Raw genomic sequence first — 12,596 nt, forward strand, 5'->3', positions numbered from 1 at the left:
ACGCAGCTACAAGATGTGTGGAGGAGCGCTCCCCAGTGACCCAAATACAACATGTAATGTGATCAAGAAATAAATCTGTTCTGTAAGGCCACTGAGATTTGGGAGTTAATTTGTTACCATAAGCATATAGCCTAACCTAGCCTGGTCAGTACACAAATGGTATCTAAAATGAGATGTGTTTCAGAATAAAAATAAATAAATGTGTAGCCCTGACTGGCATTCCTGAGTGGTTAGAGTGTCAACCCCCACACCGAAGGATCCCAGGTTCAATTCCCAGTCCAGGGTTGCAGGCCCGATCCCTGGCCCTGGCTGGGACATGTGTGGGAGGCAACCAACTGATGCGACTCTCTCACATCACCAATGTTTCTCTCTCTTTAGCTCTCCCTTTCTTTCCACTCTCTCTAAAAAAAATCAATGGAAAAATATCCTCAGGCGAGGATTAACAACAACAAAAAGACTGGAGAAAAGATTTGTTGTTATTTTGTATCAAATAAATATGTTTGGGTTTGCCTGAAAGCAAAAACAGAAAAAAAATGTAACACACTATGAAAAAACCCTAAATATTTAATGATCTTAAAAACAGCAATTAGATTTTGCTTTTTCAGTTCTCACACAATAAAACAATAGAATTTGTGCTGCATATTAATTTCCTTAATTAGTATGCAATAATTTCTTAAAAAGCTATACTTATTTATTATTAAATTCCTGGTTGTTTGCATAGAAGTGTGAGGAAATTGCTAAATGGGAGTCAAATAATTCTTAACTCAAGTATTCCCACAGATTCCAAACTGTATGAGTCTAGTAGAGGAAAAAAGTTCACCATTACCGTCCTTATTGAACTGGCTCATCTCTGAGCATGGTCCATGAGCACAGGCCTCATTGACCAGACCTTGAGAGGGGTTCCCCCATGGATGCTCCCATGGCCATGGAGAGTGTTCTCATAAACCCCTCATCTCCAATCACACCACCCCTCTCTTCTACAATCACTGTGCTTTTTTTTTTAATATACATGTTTTTATTGATTTCAGAGAGGGGTGAATATGCACATGCAGCAGGCAGGCAGATCTCCAAGAAGAAGGAGGAGGGAGACAGTGGAGGAGGCTGCTGGTATCACCCAGCACTGCCTGACAAGTTCTGGGAGGAGTGAGTGGGAATGAGGAAAGACCAGGAAGATTACTGAGAAGTCACAGAAGAGTCCCTTCTGCCAACATTCCCCAGATTTTTGAACTAGTGGTGTGACTGCCCTCCTTGGGAGACAAGGCTAACAATCTACTTGGGCAATCCCAGCCCCACAGTCAAAAGATTATTCCCCCAACATGAATCATGGCTCTTCTGGGATGCTGGTAGGCAGTGTTTTACTTTCAACTATGGGAGGGTTGTCAAAGGTTTGGCAATGGGATAAAATAACAACATAAACATATTCCAATCATAAAAATGCCATCAACTTACAAAGTCCCAAATTTGAATATTTACTGCCTTTTTAATGGATTTTCTTGGGAGGAAATTAAAGTTAAAGATTAAATTCTATGCAAATTAGTCCAAAGATTTTAGAGGTCAAAAGAATTAAAGTTCAAAATCATGTTCTCTTGCACGTGTGAGTCAAAGATCCAAAAGTTAAAGTCCAAACTTTATCCTTTCCAATTTCCAATGTCTGTCCCCTCTCAGCTAAAAGGGTCTTTGATGCCAGGTGGATATGCTGTCTTTGGTAGCTAAACCTGGGCTATCTTCTATGTAATGGATATAGGTTTTAAGGAAGCATATGGAATGCATCTGCACTATGTCTTGTGCTTAAAAACTCTAAGACATACCAGAACACAAAAGACTATCACAGCACTAGCCCAACTCACCAAATCTAGGAAACAACTCCATCTTGTTATTATAAGTAAAATGATGTGTCCCACAGTTAGTGTCACCAGTGATCCTAGTAGAGATTCGGTGATTCTGGATGAAAGAAAACCTCTTCATGATGCCAGTGAGTCCAGGCTAGTTACCTAAAGTTCACAATCTCTGAATTTATACTGAGTCAGGATCAATTTCCCATCTGGTAGTTAATTAGGACATACTAGAGGCACAGTACACAAAATTCGTGCACAGATGGGGGGGCGCCACTCAGCCCAGCCTGCATCCTCTCCAATCCAGGACCCCTCAGGGGTTGTCCGACTGCTGGTTTAGGCCTGATCCCAGGGATGGGGCCTAAACCGGCAGTTGGACATCCCTCTCACAATCCGGAACCGCTAACTCCTAACCGCTCATCTGCCTCCCGGCCTGATTGCCTGTAACTGCCCCCCTGCGGGCCTGGTCACCCCTCACTGCCCCCCCCCTGCTGGCCTGGTTGTCCCATGCAGCCTGCTGTCTGGTCATTGTGTGAGGGCATCCTGACCAATTTGCATATTACCCTTTTATTAGCATAGATTGTGGTAGGGGGGAGGGTGGCAGTAGTACTGAAGATATGCACATAGCCTTCTTCTTAAGATCGTAGCATTAGAGACATTACAACCTTCTTGTAAAGTTAGAAATTTGTGTAGTGGCAGCTCAAATAACCAGGATTTTTTTTTTAATGTGCTCCTACCTTTCTAGTTATTCATAATCTCTAGCTTTCCATTTTCCCTCTGAGCACCATGTTTCTGGCATCCCAGTGCTGAACTGAATGTGGGCCTCATCAACAGACCCATCAGCAGGCCTCTTCGGTCCCAGGCCATAGAGGGTACTTTCCATTGCCTCTTGCTATGAAATTGCTTAGAACTCTAAAAATCTGTTTAGAAAAGAGATTTTCACCTAGTTGTCACCTGGTTTATTCCACTGAAGAATCAATTAATCTTAGCAGATTCCTGAACTGAATTACTGTTGATGCTTTCAAAGCTTGTGTTTCTTGTGGTCTGTGGGAATCTATTCCTCTCCAGTGGCGCCCTTGATTCTGTCTTCCCTCCACTTTTAAATATTCCAGGCCGGGGATGGCATTTATTTCTGAGACATCTTTAACTAAAGTCCTAGTACATGCTTCTAGTGCTTCACCTCCCTCCACTGTTACTCTGCTCCTTCCAGATGACTCAGTTGACTTTCTAAAAGTTCAACCTACTTCTTAAATTGGTTACTTTCCTTTTCTAACACACGAAGGGCTGGGATTAAAGGCCTTTTTAATTTTTCTCTTTGCCTTGTAACTCAGAAAATAAATTGTCTAGTATATCCCTCTAGGTGTTTGATGCATAGAGGTCCACTTTAGGGAGGCATATGACATCAATCAATTATAAGCCTACTAAAAGCTACACTGTTCAAACAAATCTTGGCCACTTTCTCCTACCCATGTTGGATAGTCCCACCTGGAAGATATTATTTCATCAAACCAACATCCAATCTGGGCCTAGACTTAGTTGATTAATGTTAGAATGCCAATTTCCTATGTTTCTCCAACACACGCCCTAAAGGCACAGGAAAACCTGCTTGCCACCTGCAATAGCGGCCTGTCTCTGAATCTTACCCATACAACAATTATTTGAGTATTTCATGCTTTTCCGCTCTCAAATCTGTCCAGATTCTTTGTGACCACTTGAGATAACTACCCAGTCTTCAAAAGTTGTTCCCCAATTGCTGTTACTGTGGATTCTTCATCTGCTCCTTTCAGAGGGCCTCTCAGTTTACTCCTGAATCTGGCCTTTTGCAGGCAGAGGGGATGAATTTAGTCAGAGGTCTTACTTACCTCTTTTCATTTGTTTTTTAATGGGGTCCAGTCACCTACCGCTGAACCAGTAATAATTAAAACATCTTTAACTTTTCTAATACCCTCTTTATAAGCAATTAGTTTTGAGTACATGTCCTATTCCTTTTGTGCATATCCACCTTTGTCTCCAAGAGCTTATGCTGGTCTCCCTATATGCCCAGTCTACTAGTATATACTACATGCTCACTCTGTTTCCACTATGGACTGAATGTAGCCTTCCAAATTCATTTTAATGGAGGTGAGTCTTTGGGGTTGATTAGGTCATGAGGGTGGAGTTCTCATGAGGTTGGAGGGCTCCCTATCCCTTCTACCATGTGATGTTACAGAGAGAAGACAGTTGTCTATGAACCGGTGTCTATGAACCAGACACTGAATCTACCAGCACCTTGACCTTGGACTTCTTAGCTTCCAGAACTGTAAGAAATAAATTTCTGCAGTTTATAAGCTACCCAGTTTATGATATTTTGTTATAGCAACACAGCTGGGCTAAGGGAGTTTCCTAAGAAAAATTTATACTCCCTCTAGATAATCATCTTGTCTTCCTTTACTTTGATTCCATTCTTCCACTTCTTTTACTCTTATAATCAGGCTGTTACATAACTTTCAAATTATTCCAATTCCTCCTTGATTTCCTGAGGAGACTATTGCAGGGGACGGAGAGTTCAGGCACAGGCCTTTGGGTTTTTTTTCTACCTCAACCCAATAAAATTGCTTATTCTCTTCACCTTAAGAGGTTCCATGAAAATGAGTTTACTAATAAAATTTACCATCTTTTTGTGGGAGATTTGCAATTTGGGCATTCCAGATCTAAAGCCATGGTTAAACTTGCATAACAAATCCACAGCCACTTAAGGTCACATGGTAGGCCTGGTTCTTGAGTCTATGGACAAGCCTTATGAATGTTAGTTGTGTCAAAATTTCCTCTCTTGAGCTCAAAACAATATAAAGTGGAATAAAATCTCAGGCAGCTGATCTAACACTGGCTCGTTAGATCTGGCAATAATAATTTAAAGACAGACTATATCTATCATTCAAGCCATAATCATCTCTTGCCTGGATCACTACCATACTACCTGACTCATCTCCCCACCACCATTCTTGCTTCCCAATAGGTCATCTGCCACATAGCTGCCTGAATGATCTTTTAAAAACTTGCATAAGTTCAAAGGACTATTAAGAAAGTGAAAAGATAACTCATAGAATGGGAGAAAGTTTTTGCAAACCCAATTTTAAAATGTGCAAAGGGCTTGGATAAACATTTCTCCAAAGCAGATATACTAATAGCCAATAAGCATATGAAATAACTCTCATCATCATTAGTCATTAGGGAAATGCTAGTCAAACCACAATAAGATATTTTAGCCCGAGGATGGCTATAATCAGAAAATAACAAGTGCTGGCAAGGATGTGGAGAAAGTGGAATCCTCATACATTGCTGGCAGGAATATAAAATGGTACAGCCACTTTAGAAATGAATTTGGCAGTTCCTCTAAGTTATACACAGAGTTACCATATGACCTAGCAATTCTACTCCTAAATATATACCCACAAGAAATGAAAGCATATATTCATACAGAAACCTGTATACAAATGTTCATAACAACATTATTCATAAAAGACAAAAAGTTAAATAGCCCAAATGTCCATTAATAGATGAATGGATAAACAAAATATGGCATACACATACAGTGGAATATTGTTTTGCCATAAAAAGAAATGAAGTAGTGTTACATGCTACAAAATGAATGACCTTGAAAACATTATGCTAAGTATCAGAAGTTAGACACAACAGGCTGTATGATTCTGTTAATGTCAAACAGCACCGGATGTTGGACCTCCATCCATGAGTTGGGCTAAGAAAATAATTCAGAGCCAAGAAACTCAAACACAAGTGCAAGTTTATTGAGAAAGTCACAGAGATAGAAGAAGTGAGCCAGCTCGGCTACGTGGACTCATGAAACAAGTTGGAGGCAAAAGAAGGGCCTGTGGAACTTAGGAGAAAGAAAGGCAAAGATAACATACCTGGAAGAAGAAAGGGTGAGGGGAAGGCATGGACATGAGAGAGGGAGAGAGGGAGGGACAGGGAGAGAGAGAGGGAGAGGGAAAAGGAGAGGGAGAGGGAGAGGGAGAGGGAGAGGGAGAGGGAGAGGGAGAGGGAGAGGGAGAGGGAGAGGGGGAGGGAGAGGGAGAGGGAGGGAGAGGGAGAGGGAGAGGGAGAGATACAGACAGAAAGAGAGGGAGAGAGGTGGGTTTTTCATCTGAAAGGCTTTTAACTGCTTTCCAAAGGCAGGGATTTTAGGGGAGGTCATGGTCTCTACTGATTGAGGGTCATTGGTCATTGCAGCTGGTCCTGATATCAATTATGGCGCAGTACATCTGGTTTTGCTGCTTTTCTGGGCCTGGAGCTGAAGCTCAGGTGAGGGCTAGATGTTATCTCTGGTTTGACCCAAACTCTGTCTCTGTGGTCAACAGACCGGACGCTTTGTTCCTAAGATTATTTGATGCGGGTCAGAACTTCATTGTCCTGAGGGCTTGATGCTGAAGTGAGTGTTCCTGCAAGGGCTTGTATGGGAGTCATACGAGACTTTTCTCCAGGCCCCTTGTTCCTCTTTTGAAGGGGTTTAATGCATGACTAGCGACATGCCAGAAGAGGAAAGGTGGTGGGGGGTCCAAACCACATGACCCGAGATATGAAAAGTCAGGGGGTCTAAACCCCCCAACTAGCGATATACTAGGGGAGGAAAGGTCCCACCTAACAATTGTCTGTGGCTGGGCACCCAGGGCTTTCTACACCTGGCCTACTTTTCCTACTCCACTCATGTCTATCTATCTGCCTACTATAGCAATTCCATCAGGTGAAATGTCCAGAATAGACAAATTCATAGAGATCAATAACATTATTTTTTGCCAGGGGCTGAGGAAAGGGGCAAGGGGAGTAACTGCTAATTGATACAGGGTTTCGCCCTGACCGGTTTGACTCAATGGATGGAACGTCGGCCTGCAGACTCAAGGGTCCCAGGTTTGATTCCAGTCAAGGGCATGTACCTTGGTTGCAGGCACATACCCAGTAGGGAGTGTGCAGGAGGCAGCTGATCGATGTTTCTAACTCTCGATCCCTCTCCCTTCCTCTCTGTAAGAAATCAATAAAATATATTTTTTAAAAATAGATACAGGGTTTCTTTTGGGGATAATGGAAATGTCTGGAATTAGTGGTAATAGTTGCACTCATTATGAACTGCTAAAAAACACACAATTAATTATGTACTTTAAAATGGTGACATTTATGTTATCTGAACTATAAATTTTCGAAACAATCAACAGGAAAAAATAACTTACACCAGATCATGATTCTCCACTGGTACCGGTTAAATTCTGCAATGGCTTCTGATAGCACTCAGATAAAATCTAATCTCCTTACCTAGGCCTATAAGGCTCTGTATGATATGACCCCGACCTGCCTCTCATCTCATCCCCCATCACTCCCTTTACTCCTCATCCCTCACTGACTTTTCATTGCAGGTTCATTCCCCGTCACCCCGCCCCCCCACATTTAACTCATGTTTTACACTTAATCTTCCTTCTGCTTGGAGTATTCTTTGACTAGGGCTTCTCATGGCTGCCTCTTTCTTATTCCGGGGAATTGCAGATCAATGTCACCACTTCAACTAGAGTCCTCCCTCATCATCCCCATCACTGTCTTTAACATTACCTTGTATTATTTTTCTCACAGCACATTTCACTGCCTGATATTATTTGTTTATTTTCTCTGAGAATAGAGATTTTGTCTGCTGTGCTTACGGCTATCACCCAAATGCTAAGAATATTGCCTGGCACAGAGTAAATTCTCAAAAAATATATTTTGAACGAATGAATGAATGAATGGGATCTAATTTGTGTACATTGGAAACGTAGACATTGTGATGGCATTTGGGGTGCTGAGAGCTACACTTGGTTTTGAATGAGAGCCTCAGAAACTCCATTCCTGGGCACACTGAGGCCACATGTACAGTATCTGGGGTAGAAACAGAAAGCACGGGGAAATGTACTGACACTCCCCCCTTTCCTGCCCAAGAGATTAAAATAAAAAAACCTGCTTCAGGCCTGGCCATCGTGGCTCAGTGGTTGAGTGTGGACCTATGAACTAGGAGGTCATGGTTCGATTCCCAATCAAGGCACATGCCTGGGTTGCGGGCTCAATCCCCAGTGGGGCTTGCAGGAGGCAGCTAATCAATGATTCTCTCTCATCATTGATGTTTGTATAGCTCTCTCTCCCTCTCCCTTCCTCTCTAAAATCAATCAATATATATATTTTAAAAATCTGCTTCAGGATGGCCCCCTTGGCCTGAATAGCCTAATTTGAATGAAGTATGGTAAATAGGAGAAGCCTGTTAGCTAGGTTTCCCCTGGGTCTCACTGTTTCTGAGTCAAGCAGCAAGAATTTGCCAGCCACATTTGCTCCACTCTTCCTCAACTACCTGTAAATCACTCATTCTCACTTCTGAAATCTAAGAACCCGGTCCCTACCCCCGTCTTCTCCTTTGTCCAAAATGTCATATATACCCTATCCACAAATATTACAATTTGAACTTTCTCCTGTTAATCTGTCTCTCTTGAGCCCAGCTAGATGGACTTCGAAGTTGGGAGAAAAAGCATTACTTTTTTTTTTTAACCCCTGCAGTACCTCATCATCATTTCAAAATTACCCAAAGTCAACATTTTATCGTTGTGGAAACCACAGTAAAACCACCCACCGTTTATGAAATCACTATATAAATCTCACAGCATAATTCACGATTCTCTTTGTTCTCTGAGAGGAGAGTTGAGGCGCAGATGCTGGATCTGGGCACATTGGAGGAGATCAAAGGGGGGATGGCAATGAGGCAGCCCCGTGCAGTGTCCCTGTGACTGCAGCTGAGCTCAGCTTCCGGGCTGGGGCTTTGTTCCTGGAAAGGGGCAACAATAAAGAGCAGAGCCCCTGAAAACCACAGCGCAAAACCCACATATGCTTTGGGGCCCAGGAGGAGGGTAAGCAGGGAGGGAAGGGTGACAGACAGCCATTAAGTGAAATTAAGGAGCAAGCATGAACATGCCTGGTTGGAGTGAGGTGGGGGTGAGGGTAGTGGGACACAGAAAGCTGACATCAGGCAAATGAGGATGCTGGAGCCAGGGGCATGCCCTCTGAAGCAGATCCCCTGTGGCCTCTGTGAGGAACCTGAGGCCGGGCAGCTCTGCGTTTAGCTGGTGAAGACTGAGAGGCACAGGCAGCTGTTTCATCAGCATGAACTAGGGAAATGTGGTTACACATATAACAGAGGGGACAGTACTCATATTCCCTTACTCAAATGAGGAAAATAGCCTATTTTTATTCTGAGATGCTCTATGAATCATATATGACATAAATTAAGTGGAAGCAACATTAGGGGAAAAATCTGTCAGTGTATCTTTTAATGAGCTTGATCATCAGGCAAAAGAAAATGCTTACCTCTAAACTAAGCCAGGTGAAAAAGAAGTAACAATAATTTAGGTTTAGATCAGTGATTCTCAACCTTCCTAATGCCGCGACCCTTTAATACAGTTCCTCATGTTGTGGTGACCCCCAATTTCATTGGTACAAATTGAACATAATTAAAGCATAGTGATTAATCACAAAAACAATATGTAATTATATATGTGTTTTCCGATGGTCTTAGGCGACCCCTGTGAAAGGGTTGTGCGACCCCCAAAGGGGTCACGACCCACAGGTTGAGAACCACTGGTTTAGATGATCAAATGAAGAGTAGAGGTTACTGAGGTAGGAAAGAAAAAGCTTGGAGGGATGAGAAAGTGAGGTGCTACAAAGACATTAAAGGCTGGTTCACAAACAATGACTGACATTGTGAAAAGGGAAGAGTAGAGTGTTAAGCTGAAAAAGATAAGGCTTTATTTAAAATCAGTTTGAACAATTACATGCCAAATTTTGAACATAAGTGAGAGTGATTTTCAGAAAGTTTAAATAGAAGAAAGTGAGCAGAGTGTGGCGTGGCCCAGCTCGCCCAGACCCACTGAGGTAATATCTAGGGATGTCTTAGATCATGAATTAGGTGCATTTGAGGTTATAAGAAGGAACTTCTGGCTTGCACAGATGTGAATTTCCAGAACATCCTGCTGGGTGTCCTCCACTATCATGCCATCCCGCACACTCCATCACTTAACAAACCAGCTGAAGCAGGCCTTTCATCACTATAAAACCTACAAGGCCTTCCCATTTCTTAGGAAATCAACTCTGAACTCTGCCTGGCTTCCTAGCCCCACCCTATCTATTCATTCTTATTTCGTAGTTCTGTCCAGCACACACACCCCTCTCTCAGGCCTACGTCTCACTTGTCCTGCCTCTGGGCCTTTGCCCAAGACACTGCCTTGGTCTGAAATGTATGCTGTCTCCTATCTGCCAAGTGCCCTTCTTCTGGCAAGATCAAAGTTCCATTTCAATTCCACCATGGATCTTTCTTTGTAAAAATTTTATTATTTTACTTATTTTTTAAATTGAATTTATTGGGGTAACATTGGGTAATAAATTATATAACTTTCAGGTGTACAATTCTATATAATCCATTATTTGTATATTGTATTGTTTGTTCACCACCCCAAGTCAAGTCTCCTCTCGTCACCATTTATCCCCCCTGTACCCTATTCTACTTCTCCCAGCCCTTCCTTTCCCTCTGGTAATCACCATACTGTTGTCTGTGTCTATGAATTTTCTTTTTCTTCTTCTCTTCTTCATCCCTTCACCATGGGTCTTTCTTGATTGCCCCTGTCTTTGAACTCCTAAAATACAATGGCTCAATTATATACTGCCACATGTTATTCACTATTCTTTTACAGGTATTAGCACCAGGAACTGGGGGAAAGAGAAGAGAGAGTGAAGTCCTCATTTTAGATTCTGATTTGGAGGTGGGCGTTGGTAGAGGATGGAGGAAGTGGAGCAAATTGATCCCAGAAGCCCTTGGTGCAGGAAAGGAAGTAGGGCCTGTTGTAACGCGCATCCTGCTGTCCACGTCATTTGGCAATAACATCTGAAGTTTTAAGTTCAGCATCATGAGGATAATGAGAAATTTATCTGGATGTTCTAGATAACCAAAGCTTACCATGCAAATTCCCGGGCTCTATTCCAGACCTACTGAATCAGAATCTCTGAGGGACGAGCCCAGCAACCTGGGTCCTAACAGCACTCTAGGTGATTCTGATCCACAGTCATGTTAGAGAATCATTGCTCTCAAACATAAAAACTGAAATATTACTCATTACATAAAACTATTTCTATAATACATCACATACTGCCTTGCCTTTTGAAACAGAACAGACTAAACATAAAGTGCTCCTTTCTTCTGGGGCCCAAGTCTCCATAATGAACATTACTTCCTGCCTAGTGCCACTGTAACGGCTGCACACCAGACAAAACAGTCGGGCACCACACTGCCAGGGCCACGGGCCACCTGGTCACCTCACTCAGGCAACTGCCTGCAACTGTCATTTGGGTCCACCCAGCCCTGATGATTATCTATAGCAATCTGGAGGGGTTCTTCAGCTTGGGGTTTTATGAAAACAATACAAAGACTAATTGAAACTGACTGAATCACTGTGTAAAAGAAAAAGCATGCACTAACCATACCCACCCCTAATATTACAGAACAAATACTGAGCTGATGCATTCTGGTGTCATCTTTCAATGTCTCCACTAAGGAAGTGGAAATTTTTAGGCAACACTCAGGAAGTGTTGGTTCTCAACTGAATTTCACTTTTCATATGATCTAGACGTCACTGATCCTCCTCCAGATACCACACTTTGTTCTTACCACATATCAGTTTGCCTTAACAAATCAGTTAGAAGGATCCTTCAAATCTGCATTGGAATTGCTCAACGTTCGGATTTTACCCTGACATCTCTCTGAACAATGGCCACGGGGGCTTAGCTTCCCTTGAATACACGGAACCTACCGCCAGTTTCTTACTGCTGGGGAGCAACACTTTTTCCACACTGGAAGCTTTGTGTCTGTCTCTGACCAGCAGTCTCTGTGCTCTGCCTATATTGAGGTTTTCAGTAAGATTTACAGCCAGTTCAGTTCCTCTGGGGAAGAAATAACTTCCAGATTGGGTCCAACCTAAATAGAATTTCCTTGGATCTGAAGGTAGACGCCTGTGAAAAGTTGACAGATAGCTGCCAAAAATGCCTCTCCGAGAGGTTTACGGCACTCCCCAGAAACGGAGAAGGGGCTTGCTTCCCCGCAGCCTCCCTGGGAGAGACAGAAACGGCTTTTTCCTGTGGCGATCTCAGTGTCCTGCGCCACCCTCCCCCCCATGACAGTCACCATCAGAAGAACCTCAACCACCTCCCTTCAGAAGCTGACCCTTCCTCCTGGATGCAGTTTTCTTTTTTAATTTAATTCCAAAAAAATGGAACTGAGAACTTACTTTGAAACTAGTTCTCACAAGTCTGAAATCACAAAACTTGAAATCTTGCTATGATATTTGTAATGACCTACATTCTTTTTTCTCTGAAGATGAGTCAAGTCAGAAGGGAAAGGAATTTTTCAATGATCCAGCTCTTTTTGCTTAAAGAGCTTGGAGTCTCATGGTATCCATCTCCATATCCCAAGACATCTCTTTTATTTCCATTCATAAGAAAGTTATTTATTGGGAGTCAAAAGGTTCTCTTACCACAAGCACTGTCCTCTTCTTCATTTCTAAGACAGCTAAAGTTGAAAAGTTAATCACTAATGCAGGATGATAATAAAAGGAGAAACCGGGGTAGGGAGAAGAGGAGTATATAGGCTCTTTCTGTATTTTTCCACTCAGTTTTTCTGTAACCTAAAAGTGCTCTAAAAAATGAAGTCTGTTAATGTTT

The sequence above is a fragment of the Myotis lucifugus genome, unplaced genomic scaffold (assembly GCF_000147115.1).
Source record: "Myotis lucifugus unplaced genomic scaffold, Myoluc2.0 scaffold_423, whole genome shotgun sequence".
NCBI classification, from domain to species: Eukaryota; Metazoa; Chordata; class Mammalia; order Chiroptera; family Vespertilionidae; genus Myotis; species Myotis lucifugus.